This window comes from Zonotrichia leucophrys, chromosome 1A, assembly GCF_028769735.1.
Source record: "Zonotrichia leucophrys gambelii isolate GWCS_2022_RI chromosome 1A, RI_Zleu_2.0, whole genome shotgun sequence".
In the NCBI taxonomy this organism is placed as follows: Eukaryota; Metazoa; Chordata; class Aves; order Passeriformes; family Passerellidae; genus Zonotrichia; species Zonotrichia leucophrys.
Window position 1 is genome coordinate 52,639,038 of NC_088170.1, and position 17,575 is coordinate 52,656,612.

At 46.4% G+C, this 17,575-nt stretch overlaps 1 protein-coding gene and 1 long non-coding RNA gene across 5 annotated transcripts in view; both read right to left on the reverse strand.

The window, feature by feature from the left end:
* TRABD (TraB domain containing) overlaps positions 1 to 11,027 on the reverse strand; it is a 31,716-nt gene extending 20,689 nt beyond the window's left edge. For 2 of the 4 annotated variants that reach the window (XM_064702766.1, XM_064702769.1), the window contains exon 1: positions 10,895 to 11,027. The gene's annotated coding sequence lies outside the window, so the exon portion shown is untranslated. Of the gene's footprint in view, positions 1 to 8,423; positions 8,443 to 9,964; positions 10,036 to 10,894 lie in introns of those variants that run through there. The other 2 variants (XM_064702768.1, XM_064702767.1) reach the window with 2 other exon arrangements.
* A 1,369-nt stretch (positions 11,028 to 12,396) lies between these two features.
* On the reverse strand, positions 12,397 to 17,575 carry LOC135457885 (uncharacterized). Its single transcript, XR_010442795.1, has 3 exons — positions 17,452 to 17,575; positions 16,677 to 16,822; positions 12,397 to 15,922 (listed from the first exon to the last, which is right to left on the reverse strand). It is a non-coding gene; the product is annotated as an uncharacterized LOC135457885 (long non-coding RNA).

Below are 17,575 nucleotides of genomic sequence, written 5' to 3' on the forward strand. Positions count from 1 at the left end.
CAAGTCAAGGAAATCTGGATGTCAGAGTAAGCTGAAATGGCAGGTGAAGCTGAACTGCTCTTCTGCTTCAGTATTTCCACAATTTACGAGTGTGGGCAGATCTAAAGCAGTACAGCAGAAGGAAAGCCCTACCTTGACACCTGACTGGGACACACCAGCTCACAGACACCTCACTCCAGACAGTCTCTCTATTGTGGGGTTAAGTAAACTCAGAGCCTCTTTTTATCCTGTCCTGCCTCTTGACAGACTGGCTTGACTACTTGTTGGCTTAGACAGTAAACCACACTGGAAAGCAGGCTCAGTTAAAAAAAACACCACTTTTCCCCCCCACTCTACCAAGGCATTTTTAGTTCAGATGATTAAAAAGATGCAGGCAGAACTGCAGCACCAAAACTTGAGGAACAGTATGAAGCAGAGATGCTGAAACCAACTGCCCTTTAAGAAAATACTTGTTCAACTACAGCATCACTCAGAGTGTATCAACACTCTGATGCTCAGCTCTAGGCTTGGTTCTCAGTTGCTTTGTGTGCAAAATACCACAGTGTTTTTCTGTCAGTGAATCAGCTGGCCCTAAATACAACCTAAAGTTCTACGCTTGATTAAGGTCTGCTGGCATTTGAAAATATGTCTCTTATCTACAGACTACTTTTCAAACTAATGAAGTGCAAGTTTTGTTTTAAAAATAGACTCCTTTACAGAAGCACTACATGGTATTTTTTCCCACCAAGTGACATTTTAGAAAACATCATCCCATTTTCACTACTAACTAAATTATATGTCTGATACTGGTGGGGGTGAGGGAGAGATCGTTGAAGTTTACTAAAGTTAACTAACACCAGTTTTTAACTGACCTATATCTTTGGAGAAAAGCTGTTTCCAGCTCACTGTTTCACTGCAGTTTTCAGCTCCAGGGAATCCATGGAACAATACTTCCATGGCCAGATGAGAGAGTGTGCAGCCACAATGACAGGCAAGTCTGCCACCTTTCTCCTTTAGGACAAGTGGGTCCATGGGCATCTCATGAGGTTTAATAAGTACAAGTTACTGCACTGAGTTGGGGCAATGCCCCATTATCAACACAGGCTGGGGATGAAGGGACTGAGAACAGCCCTGCTGAGGAGAACCTGGGGGTGCAGGTGGATGAGAGGCTGGACACAACCTGGCCATGTGCACTTGCAGCACAGAAAGGCAGCTGTGTCCTGGCCTGCATCCAAAGCAGCGTGGCCAGCAGGAGAGGGAAGTGATGCTGTCCCTCTGCTCTGGTGACACCCCACCTGCAGTGCTGCATCCAGCTCTGGGGTCCCCAGCAAGGCAAGGACACTGACCTGTTGGACTGAGTCCAGAGGAAGCCACCATGATGGTTAGATGGCCAGAGCACCTCTCCTGCAAGGAAAGGCTGAGACAATTGTGGTTGTTCAGCCTGGAAAAGAGAAGGCTTTGGGGTGACCTAATTGCAGCCTTCCAGTACCTGAAGGGAGCCTACAAAAAACATGGAAAGGGACATTTTACAAGAGCTGTAGTAACAGAACATGAGGGAATGGCTTCCAACTGAAAGACAGTAGATTCAAATTAGATATTAGGAAAAAAAATTCTTTGCTGTGAGGGTGGTGAGGCACTGCAAGAGTTTGCCCAAAGAGGCTGTGGATGCCCTACCCCTGTGAGAGTTCAAAGCCAGTCTGAATGGAGCTTGGAGCAACCTGGTCTAGTTACAGGAGCTTCTGTCAACTGCAGGATGGTTGGAACTAGATGAAGATCCCCTCCAATCCAGGATTTTATGCCCTTGTTTTCAGGTGCTTAGATCTGCTCAAGTTACATTGGAGCTGAAATTTTCCATGCAGAAGTCTTGTTCTAGACTCACTAGAGTACAGGCAAGGCTGGGTACTCAGCTAGCAGCATCCTCCTCAGCAGCACTGGCAAAAGTCCATGTATTTAGGAATTAGTCAAATACCTTGGACTCCAGGCTGATCTAGCTCATCCACATGAAAGACACTATCTGTCGGATCTCAAGATCTCAGTCCTGAGGTGCCGGGCCACCGAGACCATCCTTGGGGGGCTCGGGAGTCCTGGAATGTTGCCAGAAGTGTCTGGTGGCTGGACTTTGACCCTACACAGGAGACGACAAGGATGAGGGCTTCACCGGGGTGAATGGTGAAGGGATTAGTTAATTAGAGGGTGAGACACAGGGTTTAGGATTTATGTACAGGGGGGTTTAGAGAAGTAAGATGGAGGAATTGGGGTGTGTCCTGTCCTTCTTCTTCTTCTTCTTCTCTCCCATCTTCTTTGGTGATGGTGGCACTTTTGGATTGGCCCTTACTAAAAGTGCACCCAGCAATAAGAATAAATGGTATTGGGGAAAAATGATAAATATTGTACACTTAACAATGGGTATAAAGATAGGTGGCTGCCTGGAGGGCAGCACAGTGTGCCCATGGCTGACTGCTGAGCAGACCTCTGTCGGGCTGAAAGAAAATCTTTTAGATAAACAATTAATAAACATAAAAACCGAAAGAAGAACTGAAGCCTCTTCTCGTCCTTTGATACGTGGGCTGTCCCAAGGCCACTCCGGGCCTTTCCAGGCCCCTCAAACAGCCGAAAAACCCGACAACTATCCTTGTATTTCTGTGTATTCACAGAAGGTATGTGAGTGCTATGATATTCGCAATATAATTTGAAGCCTCTGAGAGAACACCAAATGTACCTTGCTGTTACACAGATAACCAACTGAAGTGCACAAATGTGTATGCACTTCCTTTCACCATGTCCAACAGTAAGAAAAGGGGCCAATTCAGATCAAATTCTGGCATCATTTGAACAATTTACATCCATGCATTTCAAAATTTCTTGGAGTTTAATTTTCTAACCTGTGTTCTGGGCTTTTTTTTTTTCTTAAGTTTACTTTCCTAAAGAAATGACACAAGGTGACAAGGCATCTTATTTGTTTGTGCTTGTTCACCCACAGGTGAATTTTAAACTATTTTGGCAAGCAGGGAAGAGTCTCACAGTCATTCAAAAGTGCAACACATAGCACTGCTCCTCCAGGATAAAAAGATCACTAAGATTAGATGAGGTGCTTGTGAAAAAGAGGCGGTCTGCAGAACTTGCCAGGGAACAGAAGGAAATTCAATCTCAAGCTGAAAAGCCACAGGCAAAAAAACCGTTCAGAGAATTATTTACAGTGTTCCAAAATATGTATACTGCAATATCTCATAACTTCAACTTCTGCTTACCATAAGATTTGGCATGAACATCCGAAACCAATCAAATTCCCCTCCTCCAGCTACTTCAAAGGCCGGGAAGAGCCCCTTGTGAGACATATCATACACTGAAAATCTCAGACATGACAGTGCACTTCTTTCAGATGCACTGGGAGACTCAGCTTTTTATGCATTCATAAAGATCAGAGATTAGGAAATATTTCTGTTCTCTTATCTGCCAGGAGACTGTCTGAATCAGGGATTCATTCTCCTGGTTGGAGTACTACCAAGAAAGTTCCTGGAGCTAGAAGAAACAAGGAGGGGTGATTGATGATTGAATGATGATTGAGTCTCCACCTCAAACACCTTTTTCCCAGGCAAATGGAATTCTTGTGCTTATTGTATCTTTGTTAGTCTGAGGGGTCCTGCCATTCACTGGGCCATTAAAAATTGTTGTTTATACATACATATGTGAAAAAACGAAGCCCTTTTGCCAACTCTTAAAATACCTCGGAACAAAACAGGAATTTTTGAGACCACCAAATAAACTGCAAACCTAGAATTTAGCCATTATTCATCTCTATTGATAGCACACATTTCTTCTCAAGCTCTTTTTGCTCCTACAGCACACACGGGACAGCCATTGCTACTGAGAAAAGTACTGCCAAAGAGGGGCTGTACTTTTCCCTTGCACATGGGCATTATTCTCTTTCCCCCAAAACAGCAAGTTCAGAAAGTAACACACTGAAAAGTTCAATATCTTCTAGCAATGCTTTCCCTGCACATGCTGACAGAGCAGAGGCAGAAAGAACTCCCTGCCATGCTATTTCACATCAGCCCTTCAGTTTTCCTAACACAAACCAGCTTCAGCAGAACTTCCTTGCACAAAATCTTCTCATGAACTCATTTTTATAGCCTTAGTCAACCAAAGTGTTTCGGTTCCAGCTTCATATTTAGGCATCTGAAACTCTCCTAGCTTGCAGTCTTCAAGAACACAAGAGGTACATGCACTCACAAATCAGCTTCTAGCAAGGCAAGTTAAAGAACAAAAGACCTTTTCCTGTTTAATTTCAGTGAGAAAATTCAAACACCACACAGACAGTTCATTACAGTATCCTCCCACAGTAGGGCTAAACTTGTTCCCTTAATGTCTTGTCTAAATTTGCTTCCTTCAGACAGTGATTCAAAGTGAATCGATAAAAAAGCTCTCAAAAAACCTCTCATGCTCCTATCTATAAAACAACATAGTCAGCTACTTTTTAACAAGATTTTTATTGGATGTTTTCCTCCTTCTGAGCTATACAGAAATTCAGAAGCAGCACTTTGTTTCCTCAACATGTTGACACTGTAAGAGGGAAATAAAAGTTGTCCATAGTCTTATAACTGCTCTGTATTTTCAATGTGCTGCACACACATCAGAATAGCTAGTAAAGAAACTAGAAAAGGAGTCACCAAACTACAGCTTGTTCCACTTTTTATTGAAAGGAACAGGCAAAAATTTCTGTGTTTGATCTCCTTAACAAACAAATCTAAATTTATCTAGAAGTGCTTTTGATAGCTACAGTATCCACTAACATTGCAGCAAGTACCCACATCTCTTGTGTTAATCAAAGTGTTAATATCAAAGTGTTAATCCTGTAGCCTCTGAGATAGGATTGTACATATGTTCCTGCTTACAAATAAGTAACTGAGGTATATGAATGCTTAAATACGCCTACAAATCTGACCTCTGGTAGCTAAACAAGTAGAAGACTCATGGAACTTTCAAAGCATTTTAATTTTACAGTCTGAATTTTCCTTTCTTTTAATCATTGGTCCTTCTAGGATCCCCACACACCCCACAGGACAGCACTTCTTTCTAGTAACAAGGCACCACCACCCATTCTTGTTCCTCTGAAGTTGCTGTGGGAAAGACAAGAGATAGGCTGAGGACTGAATTTTAGAGCAAAGTGTTGAACATTAAGGTGGGAATCCTCCAGTAACAATATAGCACACCTCACACAGGTCATGCTACAATGAGCCAAAACTGCCCTGCACTGGACATAAGCCACAGGCACACACAAAAGACTATGTCACAAACAGACCCGTGTGTGAGTCCTCTAACACCAGTATCCCTGGCCAGAACACAGCTTCCAACACAGCTTGGCTTGAGATGCAGCAATAAAAACTTACCTGCACCTATGTGCATTAAGAGTGCTGTGTTCCTTTCATCCTCTAAACCTGCAGTTTCACTAGCAACGGATATTTGATTTAGCTGGTATAGCCTGTACACTTTACATTCATATTGTGCACTGCATAAGCACATCTCATTTGAATACTGCCACCTTTTAACAGGATCAGTTATTTTATGTAAACAAAAGAGGCATATCAGTACTTCAGAAGATACAGATCAAACTTTTCTCTCACTGACAAACTGTTGCACTCTTTACTTACTGTCTGAAATACCTAACAAAGCACCTTCCATGCTTAACATTTAACCTACTAAGAAGGCAAAACCAAAATAACAGATAACCTCTGAAATCTCATACTCTGCAACATAAACAGAGTATTTAAGATTGATGAGACTTTTTCCATACTTATGCACATTAATCTCACAAATGTTTACAAACAATTATCAGCTCCAAATGGCGTCTACTCTGTTGAAAGCCTGTTCATACTCAGAAGGATGCATCTGTGGAGACCTGTCTACCAATTAATGTAACAGCCACAAATTCAGAAATTGGAATGTATTTCAAAATTATCACCAAGGTGACCTACTCCACATATTGCATGTTATCTCTTTGACACAAACCCACGCCTTTGAAACGCAACTGAGCAACTGGTTCTGTAATCACAGATGGTTGTAGAGCGCGGCTCTGGTTTCTCACGACTCAGAAGTTCACAAATTTCAAAATGCGTATTTTTACCCTCTGAGCATCAATGAGGTTTTCCTGCAAAAGGAACTGTGCAGACATATGCAGCCTAAACTCAGGTACCTGCACACTAGAGTCAATGTCCATTTGCAGGCTTTGGTAGTTAAAACATAAAAGTCAAAGACAACTACATTCATTTTGCCTGAAAGGAGGTGTTGAAACATGAGCAAGTGGCCTGGGACATTAAAAACATGTTTATGGGTGAAAGACAAGACGGCATTCTCATATGCTCTGTGGTTTTACAAGTTATTGCTAATTACACTGACTGGGGCTACTTGATGAAATGAGTAAGTATGAGGTGAATCAGGATGCTAATGCACTGCATTGCAGATTTATGAGCAAACATTAGCCCAAATCCTTACCCTTTTAAGAGGCTGCAGAGGTTACAAATATACTGCTAAATTTAGAAACATGGGACAGAAAGACCACAGTGATGTGGCACAAGTCTGGACAGGCACTCAGAAACTAAAAGTTTTTTAGACCCTACACATCTATTCAAGTCACCTTCCTATTGCATTCCAATGTGAATTATGTGAATTCAGCAAAGATCTAGAACCAAAATAATTTTATTGACTTTCCTGTATCCAGCAGCTCAGGGTAAGCTATCAGTACATCTCCCTCTGGGCCATATAAAGCTATGAACAAAGTGATACTTCTGGTTCTGGACTATCCTCTGCAAAACACTCCCAAGCAGAACAAGAAGGAAATAGCACAGCTGCTGCATGTGTATGGAGCTCTACAAGAAGCAGCTCTTCCACTCTGTTCATTACCTACAAGCAGCAAGCAAAGGAAACAAGTGAAGAAGTTCTAAGGTGTCAATGGCTGTCTGCTGCATCTCAAAAGTACCAGCAGACACATTCACTCTTGTTATAAACATTTTGAAACACGATCCTTATGATGCTAAAATTGGGATTTCAGAGGACAAATAATTTTGCCCAACTGCCAAACACATTATTTATCAGTAGTGCTCCTTTTGCCTATCCCTTTCATTCTACTCTCCAAACACTATCTGTGAACAAGCTGACCTACTCTTTCAAAATCATTATGTGAACACAAAGCTGAAAGCAGTTACATGACATGAGCCCATCTTCTGGCAACAAGTGAAGAAATACAGCTCTATTGTGGCAGAGAACTGAAGAAAAACTCAGAGAGAAAGCTCCAGGCCAGCAAATTCCAGCCTGCAGTCACAGAAGCCCCATGATAACACTAACAATTCAGTACTGTTGACACACTCACAGGAAAGCTGTTCTACTTCCAAGTCCATCCAGCTGTTGAACCACTCATTTAACCTGTAAAGGACTCTGCACCTAACCAATTCAGTATATTCACAGAATGACTAGGTTGGAAGAGACCTTAAAGATCATCGAGTCTAACCCATGCCCTAACACCTCAACTAAACCACAACACTGAGTCCCACATCCACTCTTTTTTTAAACACATCCAGGGACAGTGACTCCACCACCTCCCCGGGCAGGCCATTCCAGAACTTTATCACTCTTTCCATGAAAAACGTTTTCCTAATATCCAACCTCTATTTCCCTTGAGACAACTTGAGACTGCGTCCTCTCATTCTGTCAGCTGCTGCCTGGAGAAAGAGACCAACCCCACCTGGCTACAGCCACTTTTCAGGGAATTGCAGACAGTGATAAGGGCACCTCTGAGTCTCCTTTTCTCCAGACTAACACCCCCAGCTCCCTCAGTCATTCCTGAGAGGGTTTGCGTTCCCAGCCCCTCTCCAGCCTCGTGGCCTCCTCTGGATACGCTCCAGTGTCTCAACGTCCTTCCCAAACTGAGGGGCCAGAACTGGACACAGCACTCAAGGTGTGGCCTCACCAGCGCTGAGTACAGGGGAAGGATGACCTCCCTGCTCCTGCTGGCCACACTGTTCCTGATACTGATATATACATATATACAAAAAACACCAACAAAAACCACCTCTATTTCAATGACTATCTGCTGCTCTCCCAAGAAATGAGAAAACCCCTCAGCAACTCCTTATCCCAGCTCCTCCCAGCTCCTTTACAGGCTACACTGTAACCGGCTGTCTGGCTGTCCTTCTGAAGGGCAGCTACAACATGCAAGATATGCACCCTAGCAAGGCAAGAGCAGCATCTCCAGCTGCAGCAGCACACAGGTGATTGGACACTTTCTTCAATTCCACCAGCAGTCATGGTGTTGTTCAGCTCTGGTGTAGGCTCCTGCTCTCTCTCAAAAGCGTGCACACCCTTCCTGAGATAGGCACACTCTCAACATAAGAGCAGGACGTGGCACTATCAATAGAGACGGAGTTATTCAGCAGACAGCCTGAAGGGCTTACCCACTGGAAGATACACTCCTGGAGCTCCAGCGCAGTGCTTGATAGGCAGGGTCATCAGGACATTTAAATTCTTGCATGGGGACATGCTAAGATCCTGCATCCCTCAGTGATTTCAATCAAAACTGCAAGACAGGTCGAGTAAAGGCAAGGGAAGGAAGGAGGCAGGAGTAGAAAAGAGCTCCCCTACCTTTTTTTTTATTATGAGAAAAAGAAGTGTACAGGAAGAGAACTTGTCACTGAGTGCATGCACGTTTTCATACAAATCCATAAACTGTGGTTTAATATTAAAGTTATGTTCCCCTAGTCCTTTATTAGAAGGGGAAAAAAGAGTTTTCACTACAAAAGTTTTAAGTTCAAATACCGAACCGCAGTATTAACTAACATATGCTCAAACCATCTGAAATTTGAATGGGCCTTTAAAAAAAGCATTCAATAACTGAAGGTCTGATCTCAGATTCAAGTCACATAGGTATTTGCAAATATGTTTCTAATCTAGTAACAACTACCACCAAGAGAATATATTGGTCAGATTTTGTACTAAATCATCTATGAAAGACAGCCAGTGTCCTGCGTCCCTACAGGACAGGGAGAGCTACAGAATCCTTCTTTCCTACTGGCACTGGCTGGCAAAGCACATGCTGTGATATCCCTTCAGACAGACACAGTTACACACCACTCCCATTAAATCTGGAGCACACTTATCTCTGGCCTGCTCTCATTTCTACATTGTCAAAGACTGCCCCAAATCTCTCTCTGCACTTTTCCTGAATAGCAAATAAGGAACAAGAAGATGCTTTCCAAAAAGTATTCTTTTAAAAAAAGCACTCGTATGACTCTCCCACAAATAGACTGCACTACCACGTGGTTCATTCACAGTTGTGGTGGCAGCAGCAGCAGTGTTTCATCATTTTTACCATATGGAAGAAAGAATTTACTGAAAAATCAATCTAACTCTTTGAGCTACACAATATCCAAGTGGTGTACAGTTAAGATGCCAGAGTGCCAGACACTGTGAGGACTGACATTTACAATAAGCAACCTAAAATTGAAATTTACAATAGAATAGTCAATTCAAGTTACTGAATCTTTAGTCTACTGCCACCAACAGCAGTGCCACAGCCACAACCCCGATATTTTAATTAATAAACTCATTTAGCTTAGAATAATTAAATGGATACATTTTCCCCCTACTGTGTAAGGTCTATTCCCTACTAATGAGAAACCTCTGGAATCTGTTTGGTTTGGGTTTTTAAATTTTTTTTGCTTGACTCTGTTAGCTTTCTAAGAAGGAATACTTCCATTAATGAGGTGGACAGTAGTTGCACAGATACACAACTCTACAAAATGGAGAAGTGTCATTCCAGACAACCTGGGTACTTTTTAAGACTAGTATTGTCACCACCACATTTGCGAAACAGCATCTAACTTGTAAAAGACCATCTCCTTCTCTCACTTTTCCAACCCACCAGTTGCAACTTTCTCCAAACTTTTACCAAACAAAAATACTCTTTTTCTTCCGGAAAGCTAGCAAAAATAAATACCTGCGTTATATGGACATCTGCATCAGAAAATGTATTTTCCTCAAGAGAAGAGCCCAGGCTATGCCTGTGACACGAGTTATGTTCAAGAGCTAGGTTAATTTGAACTATTTTCAGAGGTGAATTCAAAAAACGACACAACTGTTTAGGAACAAAAAAAAAAAAAAAGAAAAAAAAAAACAAAAAAAGAAGAAAAACTGTGAGTCTCGGCTTTTCCGCAGCTCCCTGCCAGAACCAAACAAATCCCACGCTCTTATCACCCAACACCTGGACCAGGAGCGTTGCGCCACGTCCGTGAACCCCCAAACCAGCGAACAGCCATAACGAAGGAGCTGAAGACACCTTACAACCGGCCCCAGAGCCGCATTTCCCCCCAAGTTTCCTGCCCGGCCGCAGTTCCCGGGCCGGCAGGGCAGCGCGGGGCCTCCTCGCGGGCCGCCCCGGGCACCGGCACCGGCCTCCTCTGCCCCTCGAGCGGGGCCGATGGCCTCAGCCCGCCCGAAGCGAGGCGGAGCTCGCGAGGAGAGGCCCCTCGGCCCCGCCGCCCGCGGGGTCACCGGCGGGGCAGCGCCGGAGCAGCCCCAGCTGCAACTCTCTCGCCAGGCCCGGGGAGCGCTTTCAGCGCCGGGAGCGAGCAGGGCCGCCGCGTCCTGGCCACCTCCCTGCCCGCCCGAGCGGCCGCTGCCCGGCAGCACCTCCGAGTCGGCACCTGGCGGGGCAGGGCCGGGTGCGTGCCGAGGGCGAACAGCGAGGGGACACGGCCGCGCCGCTCGCAGCCCCCTCCCCTCCTGTGGGGCACCGGGAGAACCGCGGCATCCCCCATCCGCTTCCCTTTGCACGCGCCCGCCACGACCGGGGTCGGCCCCAGCACGGCCCCGCCGCCCCCCGGCCCGGAGGGACGCGGCAGCGCGGCCGCCCCCCGTCCCCGCTGACCTGCCGTGCTGGGCGATGGGAGCGGCGGAGCCGCCGCTGGCCGGGGCGCTGCGGCGGAGCGGGCGCGGGGCGCGTTAGCCGGACAACGTGCTGCACGAGTCAGCGCGGGGCGGGGCCGCCGCGGGGAACCCTGGGGGCTGTAGTCCTCCTCCACTCCCGGTCGCGCGGTAGCGGGTGGCAGCGGACTACAGCTCCCAGCGCGCCAGGCCAGCCGGGCCCGCCCGCCGCCGGCCCCTCCTCCCTCGCTCGCCCCGCGTGGCTCCTCCGCCGGCGGCCGCTCCGCTGCGGGCCGGAGCTGCGCGGCCCCGTGTCCGGGCCGGGCTCAGTGGGCACACGGATCCGTGCTGGCGGGAGGACCGCCAGGTGCTCTCGGGATTTCTGCGGGAGCCCCGGAGCGGAGCGGGCAGGGTGCCATCAGCGGGTGCCTTCAGCTTCCGTGGGGGGCGGGGGCCCCTCTGGCAGGAATTGAGCCACGTCTCTCTCTGAGGCTGCTTCTCTCTGTACTGGGGATCAACCCTGCGGCCGCGGCGGCCGCTCTCGGCCCAGCCCCGCTCGGTGCAGGCGGTCCGGCTTGGCAGCGACCTTCAAGCCCTGGCCTGGGAGCCCGCAGCGCTGCCCAGGTGTCCGTGCCTGCTGGGGCCGTCCTTGGAGCCCTGGGCTGGAAATGTGTGCGGCTCTAAGGAGTAAGGGAGAGCCCTCGGGGGTGGGACTGCAGGGGTGTCCATGTGGAAACACGCATGGGGCCTGGGGATATCACTCTCCAAACGACGTCACCTCTGAATTTACCCATTACTTCCTCGATGTGCAGCCCTGCTGGCCACTGCTGTTCGAGGCCTTTGCTTTCTCTCTTGCAATGAGTCTTTCCTGCTGGAAGAGTTAAATGTTTCTCCCACAAAACATGAATAATCTGTGTTACGCCACCTCTCTAAGTACAAGGGGCGTTTGGTGATCCTCCAAATTACTAGGCTGACACATAAAAATATTTTACTGATCAAGAAAATATTTGTTTTCAGAAAGATGTGTCAAGAGTTGATTATAACAACTGGTTGTGTCCTGGAATTGTCTCTACCCTTTTCCTGTTTCTCTGTTCTGTTTCTGGGAAGTCGCAGTTCAGTGACAGTATGGCTTAAGCACCCGTTTAGTCTGAGCACACATTTGTTGTCTAAATACAGTTTCATTTGAACGGATGTGAAGGTTTGTTTTCTTATTTTTTCTTACTTCACACCCTGGGTTAGTTAAGAATTAGGCTGAGCTTTGCAACTATATGGTATGTGGAAATCAAGTCCAGACATGTTGAGACAGTTGGGAGTTTTACTTCCTGTTTCAACTTGCTATAAAAGCCCAGACCAGGCATTTCATGTGTGAATGAATCAAATAAGGTGCAAGCTACACAGACCTTCAGTTCTGAGGAAGAACCATCCAATGTCTGACATGAAAGGAAAAAAAAATCACTGCAGGGGCATTTTAATTCAGAGCTGTACACTGATTCCAAAGACTTTTTTTTTTTTCCCTCCACAACTGATAAGTGAAGGCCACCAAGAAAGATGGGACACTCTGCTAGATCAGGACAAGTTGATTGATGCTTTTGAGGAGCATGCCCGATGGCTTTATTGGCATCCAAGGACATTAGCCCTAGACGCAGCTGCTCCCCCTGACCACAGCTCCTTGCTTCTGAGTCTGCTTCTAATCCCACCTTTTCCAGTCATCAGCCTTGCCCAGCCACAGGCTTTCTGTGGTGCCAGATCCTCCCTAGGGCTGTCCTGTAGCAGGTAAAGCCCTGTGAACATTGGCTAAGCAGCATGAGAGGCCCTTATGCTCAGCAGCCTGAATATCAAGTTGCAGTAGGGTCCCTTACACAGCTGATCACAGATTTTATCCTCAGATTTGCTCAGCTATCAGTGTGTGCCAGGCTTAGACTCAAGCCCCAGCTATTTGCAGTGTCATGTGTTTGGTTCAAGCTGATACTGATACTGAGTGACAGCTCAGTATTTTTGTGACTGCAGCTCCTCCTACGACTCCACCAATGGTGTTTTGTTCAAACTCTGTGAACCCCTTGACAGATTACAGACCTCTCCCCAAGCTTCCCAGATGCAAAAGCTCAATGATTTTTTGGTTAGAGCATGGGAGCACTGCCTTAGCCTGCAGGAAATACCTCACCTGATCTGATCTGATTGACAAGCCCTGTGCTTTTGGGAATAGTGTGAACCTTTGCTGGCCTGATTTTATTTTAGCTTGTGATGCTGCACCCTGATTATGTCAACAGTGTCGGCACTTTTGTGTATACTTACTTCAGGCAGTGTTTCCTTTGCTGGCTCAGCAAGAGCTGTGCTGGCTGAACATGCCTTTACAAGGACTAAAGTAAGATGCAGATCTCTACTGACACAAAATAATGTGGCTGGAGATTCTGCCTGTGCCCTTTCAGCTTTGTTTGTGGTGCACAACACTTCTGAAAGTGGAGAGGGAGGGCTGAAATGGGAGGAAGTTTATCAAAAGCAAGGACCTCTGCCAGCAGGAGGTCTGAGAGGTTCCCTTGTGCCAGGATTGTGCCAGGGATTCCTCTGACAACTGCGGTGTCTCTGCAAGAGCCTGAGTGACTGTAAATTGTGTTCTGCTCTGAGTAATGAATGAGAGAGTTGTGGTAATTGAATACTCCATTAATTAGCAATTGCAAGATGAGTCACTGGTGTCTTCTGAGAAGCCTAATGTGACATGTAAATCATGTTCTTAACATTTAATAAATTGAATATCTTCTTTAAATGATGCTGTTGACGTGGGATTGTTTTGAGATCAATGGCAAATGCCAGTAGTGAAGAGAGGGCATGGTAGAGGTTCCTGGATTTCTTCATTCAACTCTACTCAAATGCACTTCTTTTTTATACTGTAACTGATCCTCATGGAATGGTTACCAGCCACAGCACAGTATATCTAAAGTAAGTTTGTTGTGTAAGGAGCCAGAAAGGCTCCTTATGAACATGACACTCTTTTAATGCATAAGAATTTCCAGGGATTTTTGGAATTTCCAGGACTAAGAACGAGGAGGGGAAGTTAAGTGCACTTCTGCCTGCCCTTCCTTCCTGTCTTTCCTTCTTTTCTTCCCTCCCTTCTGCCTTCATCTTCCATCCACTCTGCCCTGTTCTTTCTCTTTCTTAACAAGTTATTTTTACATAAGGCTTCTGAAGAATTGAAAGGAGTAATGATGACATCAGCCAGAAGAGCTCGAATGTCTTCAGTGATTTCTAGTTTGTAGCAAATAGAGACCCAGTGCAACATTTGAATCAGCTCCTGAGCAGATTGCCAGGGAAGGTTCCGGGCTGTTTCCATATGTCTGTCCAGGTCACAACAGGTTTTAAAGAACTTGTAATAAAGAAAAAATCACCACTACCACCCAAAACAGAAAACCTTGAGCATTAGAAACGTTGTTCAAGCATCTGACCTAAACTGGTGTTTGCCCGTATCCAAGCCCAGTAGCTGATGCTCTGTGGGACTGGAGGACAACTTTCCCTTTGTAGCAGCCTTCACCTGTTTAAACATTGTCACGTCTTCTCTTGCCTTCTCTAGATCAGTGAGCCTTAAGATTTTCTCCGTGAGTCCCATCCTCCTTGGCTGGGGTCGGCACTGCACACTGCCTGGAAAACTCACCTGGACCCAGCACCGCTGAGCGCTCCCCAGATCAGCAGGATCCTTCCCCGCCACCTCCGGCGTTTCCAGCGCGGGAGCAAGGCGGGGGTGCCGTGACCATGGCTCGTCAGGATACCGGCGGGAGCGTGTCACGGGCGCGCTGGTACAGCGGCGGGGAGCAAATGGTGGGGAACAGAGGGAAGGGAAGGGAGCAGAGGGAAGGGAAGGGAGCAGAGGGCGGGGACACGGCGGGGCTGGGCCGGGCCGGTCCCGCGGGGCTGCGCCGCCCCCTGGCGGCCGCGCTCCGTCAGCGCCCTTCGAGGATGCTGCGGCCCCCAGAGCCGCCCCAGCCCCTCACCCTCCCTCAGTCTTCTTTGCTGGGAGACACCATCCATCTCAGACTGCGAAGCAGAAGAAGACAGGCAGAGTGACTAGCAGCTTCGCGGAATTTCTTTGACCGTCCTCCCTGGAGGAGATGCGTGGTTCCGTCATTTCGAGCTCACTCGCTGGATGTTACGGCTCAGAAAAGCCCCCGAGGGCCACCTCCAGCGTGCTTCACTCCCTCGGATCGGGAGTATGGTCTGAATTCACGTTGCTGCTAAACAGCGTCATCTAAAATGCTCAGAGGGAAGTTAGAGAGCGTTTCTGCTGCACCCAGGAGGGATACGGCTGTTGTGTCACTCGGGAAGCACAGAGATGGCTGCCTGCCGTGTCAGGAGTGCCACCCAGACTCAGTGCCCTCCTGCTCCTGCGGCTGGGAAGGTCTAGGAGATGTTCCTTCTACACTGCCTCTGCGATGGAGCTGCTGTATGTGGCTGGAGTTGGCTCCAACAAAGCTGATTTGGTAAATCAGAAGAACCCAACCACACACAGGACTACTTCAACTGTCTCTAGACTTTACAATTTTCCCTTAAAACTTGTGTGAGGTGTGGGGACAGTTCATCATGAGTGGTTGCTGTGAAGGGAAGCTGATGACTGTGAGCAAGGCTTCAATAGCCCGGGTCCAGCCCTAGCTGCTGTGCTGGTGACTGCAGCATGGGCACAGGCTGCAGTGCAGTCCACAGTGAGCATGAGGAGGAGGATGGTGCTGATGGCAGAGAGGGTGGAAAGGCTCCAGCTCCTTTGTTCTTCCTCTGCATCATCCCCACCCCCTGCTCTCCCTCTTTCCATTAGATTTGTAGCAGACCTGCAGAGCACAGTGCCTTGCAGAGACATTCCTAGTGCTTGTAGGTAACACAGCTTTGATACAGAAGCTGCATCGGCACAGGGGTCTTTGTGAGATCGTTCGTGTGGGAGGCATGTGGAGCAAGAAACATGGCATTGCTGTGACAGCAAGGTGGGTGTGAGATACTGGCTCTAGGCTTTCCTTGTCCTGGAGGCAAATTAGCCACTGCTTCTCTACAGGAAAGGCTGGAGAAGAAGGCAAAACAGATTGTACACAGATGTACCTCTGTGAGGAAGCCAAGGATTGCACAAATTAATCTTTCTGTTCACCAGAGGTAAACACAAGTCTCACAACAAAACCTAACCCCCACAAGCTTTGGAAGACAAGGAGAGACAACAGAGCTATTATATGTGGTCTTGTTCCTACACATGAACAATTAAATTGCACGGTGCTGCCTTCAACTAATAACAGACTGGATTAGAGCTACAGAGCAGAAAATCTGGGCTAATGCCAGTTTGCAATCCATAATGCACACTTGTCTGCCTCAGATTTGGAAGCTGTATGGCATTACGGGAGGCTTTGGTTGTAATCCCTGCAAATAAGTAAACAAATGAGTTGAAGATAAAGACCAGTTAATGAAGCAGTGAAAATCACTGCTGATGTCAATGTGACATGTGGACACAATAAATAGAATGAGGGGTCCAGATACTTGGTTTAAAGTTGTACTGAAAACCCTGGTTTGGCAATGGGATTTTTTTCTTTTAAATTCCTCTGTTCTCAAAAGCCTTGGGGCATACATATACAGTAACAGCTTCTCCTACAACAAATTGAACTAGGGATTGAAAGACCTGGGTGCTTTCTGCTCTTCACTGATTCCCCAGGGGATCTTTCTAAGCAAAGAACAGTAAGTTAATTTGAGCAGGTGGTGCAAACATTTTCCCACATACTGCATCCATATGTGGAATCAGTGAAAGTGCTGCAATCAACTTGCCCACTCACCAGCTCCCTATTTGCATGAGCTGTAAGACTCCTTATGTGTACTTGCATTCACTTGAGGACATAGCTTGCACAACTGAAGTCTCCGGCAAAGCTCTCTCCCACTTCAGTGGCCACAGGTCCTGGCTCCAGGAGCTTGCTGTGAGTGGCTAAAGATGGAGAGCCTCAATACCATTAGTATTGTATTAGTTCAATTATGTAATTCAATTAAAAGAAAAATAAACGCTGTCACATGATTACAATAATTTTCTTTCTAATATTTAGAAATACTCGGATTCACAAATCCCAGCTGCTTTTTCCTTCACAGATTAGATGGAAAAGTGCTTAACACATGAAAGGTCCCTTCACAATGCCTTTCTCCTGAAAAAAGAATTAAGTTGCTAATAAAATCATTAGGGCACCCTATTGTTACATTATGTTATTCTGTACATGTTTCAGTAGTAGGTAGTAGTTGTACAATGCAGAATCAGAACATAAAATCCAAAATTATACCTACTACATATCAGAATATTCAATTGCCTCTCAAGGATTTGAGTCAAAAAGTCAATTCCCATGCCTGTGTCCTCTAATGGACCTTGAAACAAAGAGGTGGGATTTCCAAGAAATTAAATATGTTCAAACTTTCTGCAAAAAATCCTGGGTCATACACCTAAAGATAAGAGTGAAGAGAAGGAAGGAGACATCCTCAAGATTTCTAAGAAGGTGGAGAACTTACTGCTTAAATGCAGACAAGTTTGAAAAGGACTCTATTAGGAAGAAAAATGAAGAATAAAATTACCTCATGGTTGGAGGTACATAGTTTGTGGTAATTGGGAGCGTGGCTGTGGCAGAGCCTCATCCCTGATGCGCTACGATTGTGAAAGGCAGGTGAGCAGCATTGACAGCAATGAAACATGGAGTGC